Raw genomic sequence first — 9492 nt, 5'->3', positions numbered from 1 at the left:
TTGGATCACGATGAGTACGACTCTATCAACCACGTTCTCTTGAACGCTTCTGCTCGCGATCTACAAGGGTATGTAGATGCACTTCTTTCCTCTCGTTGCTAGAAGACTCCATAGATTGATCTTCGTGATGCATAGAAAATTTTAAATTCTGCTACGTTCTCCAACAAATGTCACCTAGATACTCCAATGTCACCTCAAGTATCCATGGGCATGATTATACGATATGCATCACACAATCTCAGATTCATCTATTCAACCAACACAAAGGACCTCAAAGAGTGCCCCAAAGTTCTACCAGAGAATCATGACGAAAACGTGTGCCAACCCCTATGCATAGGTTCATGGGCGGAACCCGCAAGTTGGTCACCAAAACATACATCAAGTGAATCACGTGATATCCCATTGTCACCACAGATATCCATGGCAAGACATACATCAAGTGTTCTCAAATCTTTAAAGACTCAATCCGATAAGATTACTTCAAAGGGGAAACTCAATTCATTACAAGAGAGAAGAGGGGGAGGAGAAACATAGGATCCAACTATAATAGCAAAGCTCGCGATACATCAAGATCGTATCACCTCAAGAACACGAGAGAGAGAGAGAGAGAGATCAAACACATAGCTACTGGTACATACCCTCAGCCCCGAGGGGAGAACTACTCCCTCCTCGTCATGGAGAGCACCGGGATGATGAAGATGGCCACCGGAGAGGGATTGCCCCCTCCAGCAGGGTGCCAGAACGGGTCTAGATTGGTTTTTGGTGGCTACGGAGGCTTCTGACGGCGGAACTCCCAATCTATTGTGCTCCCTGGAAGTTTTACGATGCGTAGGTATATATGGGTGAAAGGAGTACGTCGGTGGACCGAAGGGGGGCCACGAGGCAGGGGGCGCGCCCCAGGGGGGTGGGTGCGCCCCTACCCTCGTGAGCACCTCCTTCATCTTCTGACGTTGGGTCCAAGTCTATCCGATAGGTTTCCATCCAAAAATAACTTCTCCAGTTGATTTTGTTCCGTTTTGACTCCGTTTGATATTCCTTTTCCTCGAAACACTAAAATAGGTATAAAACAGCAAATCTGGGCTGGGCCTCCGGTTAATAGGCGTAACGCCCCGAGACTGATGTACCAGGTGTCGTCCAGTTTTTCGCTGTTGTGCCTTGTCATTGCTTGCGTGTCATGCATTGCATATCATGTCATCATGTGCATTTCATTTGCATACGTGTTCGTCTCATGCATCCGAGCATTTTCCCGTTGTCCGTTTTGCATTCCGGTGCTCCTATCTCCTCCGGTGGTCATTTCTACCTTTCTTTCGTTTGGGGATTAAACACTTCCGGATTGGACCGAGACTTGCCAAGCGGCCTTGGTTTACTACCCGTAGACCGCCTGTCAAGTTTCGTACCATTTGGACTTCGTTTGATGCTCCAACGGTTAACCGAGGGACCGAAAAGGCCTCGTGTGTGTTGCAGCCCAACACCCCTCAAATTTGGCCCAAAACCTCCTCCATCATCTCGGTCGTTCGATCATGATCGCGTGGCCGAAAACCGCACCTCATTTGGACTCTCCTAGCTCCCTCTACCTATATATATGTGATCCCCTCCGAAATTCGCGCAGATGAAACCCTAAAACTCCTCCGCGCGCCGCCGGATATTTCGTCCCGCGCCGCCGGACATGTCCGGCCACGCCCTCCACCTCACCCGAACCAATCCGGAGCTGCCACGTCACCCCGCTGCCGCTCCTCAGCCACTCGCGGAGCGCCACCTGGCCTCCCGCTCCTCCCCGCCGCCGCGGCTGGCGGAGCCCGTTGCGGGCCCGCGCGGGCCCAGTTCCGCCGCCTGGCCGAGGCGCCCGAGCCGCCCGGCTCCGCCTAGCTCGCCGCGCGCCGCCGCCGCCACCCCGCTCTCCACCGGCGCCCTGCCCCGCCGCCTAGGTCGCCGGACCTCAGCGCCACCGGCCGCCATCGTCCTCCCCATGGCGCCACGCGCCCAGATCGGGCCGGATCCGGCGGGATCTAGCTCGGGCCCGCGTCCTCCGGCGAGAGCCCGCACTTTTCGGCCACCGCCGTCGCTGCCTTCGTTCGTGCTCCGGCAAACTTCGTCTGTGCCTCGTTTTGCGTGCCAACCCTAGATCTGGCCGAGGTCCAATTTCTACTAAGTCCCCGTTTTCCCAGTTTCAAATGCTCATGTTTATCGCATCGTAACTTTGCATCCGTAGCTCCGATTCATGCATATAGCATATCAAAATGTTCGGCTCAAAGAGTACATCATTTCATCTCATTGCATAATTTTCATTTGAGTTCATATTGATGCCCGAAATGTTGTTAGAAGAATGCTATTTGAGATAATTGTCAGATCTGCTGCTCCATTTAGATATTTGTCATTTTTGCCATGATTATTGTATGCATGATATGCCCATGAGCTCTTCATGTGTTTTGTTAAGGGTTTTGCCATCTTTCCAAAGGTGCAACCCATGTATTTTTGTGATGTGTGTGGTGACTAGCACAAGCTTGCAAAGTGAGGTACTTGGTAATGCTGATTTAAGGGACTTAGCATTTCCACTAAGTCCTTGAGCTGTTTATCTCATATGGTCATATGTTCATGTTGTTTCCTAGTGATCCGTGCCTCTTTTGAGGATGATCAGTAAGGATGTTTTGTTAATCTTGTAGTGCTCTATCCATCCATGTCTTTGTTTGCAATTATGGAGCACCCTTACTTGAGTCAATCGAGCTCTACTTTTGCTATTTCGTGAATCTGGGCAGATTGTCTACTTGTTAGCGATTTTGCCGAGGATGTTGTAGTTAATCCGTGCATGCCATGTTATTGTTGTTGCCATTTCTAGCTTGTGTAATGTGTATTCTCGTTGGGTGTATGCTTAGATTGTCATGCCTTGCTCTGTAGTGAGTGCATCGAGCTCGTTAACATGCCTACTTGATATATGTTTTCAGCATGCTCCAGTTTTCACTAAGTCTGAGAACTGATTATGTTTTTGCCATGTTCACATGCTTGCAATTGTATTTTCTGATCCCTTTTGGCTCAAGGTCACTGAGGTACTTTTGCTAAGCTCTTTGAGTAGCTCCATGCCCTGCTTTACTTTGCCACGTTAAGATCCTGTAGCATGTAGTTTTGTTGCTCCAAAGAGTGCTATCTGATCTGAAATTCCAGGCTTGTGTTAATTTCACTAAGTCTGAGATCTGATTACCGTTTGCATTTTTACCATGCTTGTTTGAAGCTATTAATGGATGAATTGGCCGTAGCTCAGTGTTCATATTTTGTTAAGCATCATGAATGGATTCCTGCCATGTATTTTGATGCCATGTTTGAGTGCTGTAGCATGTTCATCTTGTTGCATTTAGATGGCTACTTGCTGTAAATCGCAGAACGTGGTCATATTTGAATTGCTTGCCATTTCCAAACCGTAACTCCGATTCCGGCGTTCTTTATATCGTTTTCAAGCGATTTCATCCCATCTTTCCAGTGGCACACTTGGTTTTCCAAGTTGAGTCCAGGTTCAATCGTTCCTTGTCATATCATGCATATGCATCGCATACCGCATCCCGCATATCATACCATGTTCATGTGTTGGTTGTTTACTATGTTGTGTGCTTCTTTTCCGGTGTTTGCTTCTTCGGGTTGGTTCCGATAACGTTGCGTTTGTGACGACCCGTTCGTCTACATCCGTTTGTCTTCTTCATGGCCTCGTTCTTCTTCCTTGCGGGATCTCAGGCAAGATGACCATACCCTCGAAATCACTTCTATCTTTACTTGCTAGATGCTCGCTCTTTTGCTATGCCTATGCTACAATACCTACCACTTGCTTATCATGCCTTCCATATTGTTGAACCAAGCCTCTAACCCACCTTGTCCTAGCAAACCGTTGATTGGCTATGTTACCGCTTTGCTCAGCCCCTCTTATAGCGTTGTTAGTTGCAGGTGAAGATTGAAGTTTTGTTCCTTGTTGGAACATGGAGATCGTTCCTTGTTGGAACATGTTTACTTGTTGGGATATCACTATATATCTTATTTAATTAATGCATCTATATACTTGGTAAAGGGTGGAAGGCTCGGCCTTATGCCTGGTGTTTTGTTCCACTCTTGCCGCCCTAGTTTCCGTCATATCGGTGTTATGTTCCCGGATTTTGCGTTCCTTACGCGGTTGGGTAATAATGGGAACCCCTTGACAGTTCGCCTTGAATAAAACTCTTCCAGCAATGCCCAACATTAGTTTTACCATTCGCCGCCTAGCCTTTTCTTTTCCCTTGGGGGTCACGCGCCCAAGGGTCATCATTTTTTAACCCCCCCCCCCCGGGCCAGTGCTCCTCTGAGTGTTGGTCCAACCGAGCGATGTCCGGGGCTACCAGGGGCCACTCTGGGCTGGCCTACCCGACGTCTGGCTCATCTGAGTGTGCCCTGAGAAAGAGATATGTGCAGCTCCTATCGGGATTTGTCGGCACATTCGGGCGGTGTTGCTGGTTTAGTTTTACCCTGTCGAAATGTCTTGTAGAACCGGGATACCAAGTCTGATCGGAATGTCTCGGGAAGAGGTCTATTCCTTCGTTGACCGTGAGAGCTTGTGATGGGCTAAGTTGGGACACCCCTGCAGGGATTTGAACTTTCGAAAGTCGTGCCCGCGGTTATGGGCAGATGGGAATTTGTTAATGTCCGGTTGTAGATAACTTGAACCTTAACTTAATTAAAATGAGTCAACTGCGTGTGTAACCGTGATGGTCTCTTTCCGGCGGAGTCCGGGAAGCGAACACGGTGTTGGAGTTATGTTTGACGTAGGTTGTTTAGGATCACTTCTTGATCATACTTTTATCGACCGTGCTTTGCCTTCTCTTCTCGCTCTCATTTGCGTATGTTAGCCACCATATATGCTAGTCGCTTGCTGCAGCTCCACCTCATACCTTTTACCTTACCCATAAGCTTAAATAGTCTTGATCACGAGGGTGCGAGATTGCTGAGTCACTGTGGCTCATAGATACTTCCAAAACTAGCTTGCAGGTGCCGTTGAACCGTGCAGGTGAAGCAACCAAGCTCAGGAGGAGCTCGATGAAGATCTTGTCCTTTGTGTTGTCCCGTTTCCAGTTGATCAGTAGTGGAGCCCAGTTGGGGTCGATCGGGGACCTTGTCGCATTTGGGGTTCTTCTTTTATTTTGGTTCCGTAGTCGGACCTTGATTGTATTTGGATGATGTAATGCTTTATTCATGTAATTGTGTGAAGTGGCGATTGTAAGCCAACTATGTAACTTCTTCCCCTATTTTATTACATGGGTTGTGTGAAGATTACCTCACTTGCGACATTACTTTCAATGCGGTTATGCCTCTAAGTCGTGCTTCGACACGTGGGAGATATAGCCGCATCGAGGGCATTACAAGTTGGTATCAGAGTCTTCTCCGACCTTAGGAGCCCCCACTGCTTGATCGAATTAGCTGACGTTGTTGAGTCTAGAAAAATGTTTTGAGTCATTTAGGAATTATACATCGGAGAGTTTAGGAATTCTTTTTACTTCCCAGTCTCCTCATCGCTCTAGTAAGGCATCCTGACGTAGAGTTTTGACTCTTCTCTTCTCAAATTTCACTAAAAAAAATTTAGGATCATGCGGGTATCTTGGAATCGTTCTGATGGTTTTATGACGAGTACATTGTCTTTGTGCCTCCTGTCAGGGGTTTTGTGGAAGTGTCCCGGGGAGTTGAGCTCTGAGGTGTTGTCGTCATAATTTTATCGTTGCAGTTCTGGAATACCTGAGTTTAGTACGCCAACATCGAAAATCTCTTTTATGCAGTTCATTGGTGAGATAACCTCGACGCCACCCAGTACTGGGGCGGGAGTTCGGGAGTATCGCCATAACTTGTATAACGGATGCTTTTCAAAGGTTGAGGTAGACGATTTCCAAAGGTTTCTTAGTTATGTGTTGAAGGATGGATACAGCTGGATGTAGGATTTGCTAGATTTGGGTGAGATATTATGCTTCCCCTGTATCCCCAACACCCGATTGCATAACCGGAAAGGTTCGGGAGTTTCATAGGTGGGAATCAAGTAGCTCTTAGGATATCTTTCTGATAGATGTATGATATGAAATTGGGGTTCGATGTCTAGTGGTCCGCCTATTCACGGTCGGTTTTACAGTGGTCTCGTTGTGTCTTAAAGAGTCCTTGGCTATGACGACTCGGGGACGCTTCGTATGTCATGTGCACTGCCTTGTACATGATGTTGTTGTACGATCGAGCCCGTGTAGGCCCCACCACGAAAACTTCGGACGAAATCTCTATCATATGTTTGTTCTGGCTTATTCTGCAAGCCAATCCTTTGTTTTGAGTTGTGGTATTCGAGTTGCTTCGAAGTCAAATGTTGATTCCATCCCTTGTTTAAGTGGTGTTCTCATATTCCTATGAGAATACTAATCCTTCTCGATCATCGAGTTTGTCATTTCAATTTCTTTTCAACCGGCGTGTTTCTCTTCAAGTGGATCTGATCATTTCAACATCCGCAAGATCAAGTATCGGTTCTTCTCAACGCTGTTTGTTTCATCCATCTCCAAGTTGCCTTTGTTTTTTCCCGTCCACCCACCCTTTTTCTTCAAGGAATCCGATGTCTTAATCAAGTATCCTTTTATTCTTGTGAAGTCTCTCCATCCTTTCCTTCAATGTTCTTATCCGGTGATTCTCATGAAGATACTAACGGAGCTTCTAGTTCATCATTCTTCTTTCTTTTATCTTCTCCGGTGGTTTCAAGTCAAGCTTTGTTGATCTTACCATTTTCCTCATTTCAATACCTTCTCATGCCGGTGCACCTCATATTCATTCACTTCTCGTTATTCATTTGTTCCGGAGTGCTCAAGATATCTCGAAGATTCATGTTACCACTCTGCTTTCGTTCAAACTCTTTTGAGGATGTTATATCATTTAAGTCATTTAATTCAACCGGTGTAATCTCTCCTTCAAATTGTTCTACGGTGTTTCTTTTGAGTGGGCCCTAACCCACAGGTCTTTTCCCAGGATCTTACCTGACTCTTCTTATTTTCCCGGAGCTTTTCAAATTCATTTTGAAGTTTGACGTAAGAATGAATTATCATCAGTCAAATGCCTCTCTCCAAGATCTTCCAAATTCTTTTCATCGTTGTTTCAACTTTTCCATTCTTCTTCATTCCAGAGCATCTCAACAATTCATGGTGGTGTTCCTCGTCGTCATTCTCAGCTTTTGAAGACCGAAGAAGAGTTTTTCCTCCATATCTTATCCGCTCTCTCAGAGATTCATGGTTCTAGCTTATTGTCATCCTCTCATAATTATTTTCGATTGTGAGAATTCTTTTCACCTATCCAGAGCAATTCAAGAGTCTTCTCAGTTTGATTATCCGGAGTCCATCAATTCAGGTTTATTCATTCTGAGCTGTCAGTTATCATTCTCCTATCTTACCGGTGCATCAATCAAATATCCTCTAATCAGTTCTTGATCTCTTCGTTCTGATGTATCTAAATCCCCTCAAGCTTCTTCGTTCATTTGCTAATTCTTCCCGGTGATTCTTTATCTTTTCTTCGTTTATTTTAATTCTTACGGTGGTTCGAGCAAGAGTTCTCGTCATTCGTTATCATATTAATTCATTCGTTGTTCCAATTCTACCGGTGGTTCGTTGAAGACGTTCTCAAGTTTTGATATATCTCTTTTAATCCTTTCTACGAGAATAAGTAGTATGCCAAATCCATTGATTGTCATCAATTTAATTGGTAAAGGATAAGCATAATGTAATTCTTATTCTTGTTTCATCCAAGTGGTTAATTCTTTATTCCGGAGGTGCATCATATCACATTCGGGGTTTGAGATGCTTTATCTTTTCTTTTCCCGGAGTTCCAAGTTCTCTCAATTATTTCATCGCGAGATCCATTTAAATCATTGCAAGGCTTTAACCTTATTCTTTTCATCCTCCATTTCGATTGATCATTTCTTTTATTTCTGGAGTTCTCATGAAAGTTCTACATGATGGTTCATCAAGGATTTATATTCCTTCTCGAAGTGTTCATCGAGATTCTTTTCTAAGAAACTCAAGTTTTCTTCATATTGTAATCCGGGGTGCATTTCTATCTACCGTATCGTTGGAGGTGGTATTATGTCATTCTTGATAATTTGAGTTCATGTTTTAATGATTCACATGCTGTCAAGATTGGGATATTTTAAATCCATCAATCTCGTCATTGGAGCTATCTTGGGTTATATTTCACCTAAAGCCTTCCCTAAGGATTGTTGCTATCTATGGTGTTTATAAATGACCCAAGTTATTCATCTATCCTCCCGGTGAATTAAGCTTCTCATCTCCTTGTTGTTATCAATCTAATATATTGTTTCTGTTAGTGGCAGAATTTCACCTCATAGTTTTGAGATGTTCTCCATAAGCCCACTATAGCCTTGTTCTTTTCGTTGTTGGTTTTCCAACAACTCTGTTCGATCCTTCTCCTAAGGATGCCTTCTCAAGCTCTTTTGGCAGAAGTTGGCATTTTCTCCTCATTTCTCCTATTTCAATTATCTATCTTCTATTCTTTTGTTCCGGAGCCATTGTGATGTTGCTCTTTTCTCTCATCATCTTGGATCATGTTCTTTTCATGATTATCCATTTAACCGGAGTGTTCTGTCCTTTTTGCTCAAGTTCTTTTCACCGTATCAAGTCTTGCATAACTTCTTAACCGGAGTGCTTTCAATATATATCTTGCCCTTCAACCTCAAGGTTTTTCGCAACGTTCTTTGTCCCTCCTTGCTAAGAGAGTGTTTTCGACTTCGTTCACCTTCGTTGTATTCTTTTCTTGATTTTTATTCAACCTCTCAAGGCTATTTTGGTTTCACTCGTTTGTCAAAGAAGCAACTTAGTTTTACCTCTTCTCTTTCTCTTCCGTTTTCCCTCTGGTGCCATTCTAGATCTCGGGACGAGATCCTCTCGTAGTGGTGGAGTGTTGTAACACCCCGAGACCGATGTGCCAGGTGTCGTCCAGTTTTTCGTTGTTGTGCCTTGTCATTGCTTGCGTGTCATGCATTGCATATCATGTCATCATGTGCATTTCATTTGCATACGTGTTCGTCTCATGCATCCGAGCATTTTCCCCGTTGTCCGTTTTGCATTCTGGCGCTCCTATCTCCTCCGGTGGTCATTTCTACCTTTCTTTCGTTTAGGGATTAAACACTTCCGGATTGGACCGAGACTTGCCAAGCGGCCTTGGTTTACTACCGGTAGACCGCCTGTCAAGTTTCATACCATTTGGACTTCGTTTGATGCTCCAACGGTTAACCGAGGGACCGAAAAGGCCTCGTGTGTGTTGCAGCCCAACACCCCTCCAATTTGGCCCCAAACCCACCAAAACCTCCTCCATCATCTCGTTCGTTCGATCACGATCGCGTGGCCGAAAACCGCACCTCATTTGGACTCTCCTATCTCCCTCTACCTATATATATGTGATCCCCTCCTAAATTCGCGCAGATGAAACCCTAAAACTCCTCCGCGCGCCACCGGACATTTC

The sequence above is a fragment of the Triticum urartu genome, chromosome 4 (assembly GCF_003073215.2).
Source record: "Triticum urartu cultivar G1812 chromosome 4, Tu2.1, whole genome shotgun sequence".
In the NCBI taxonomy this organism is placed as follows: domain Eukaryota; kingdom Viridiplantae; phylum Streptophyta; class Magnoliopsida; order Poales; family Poaceae; genus Triticum; species Triticum urartu.
Note: the sequence above shows the minus strand (reverse complement) of the source record.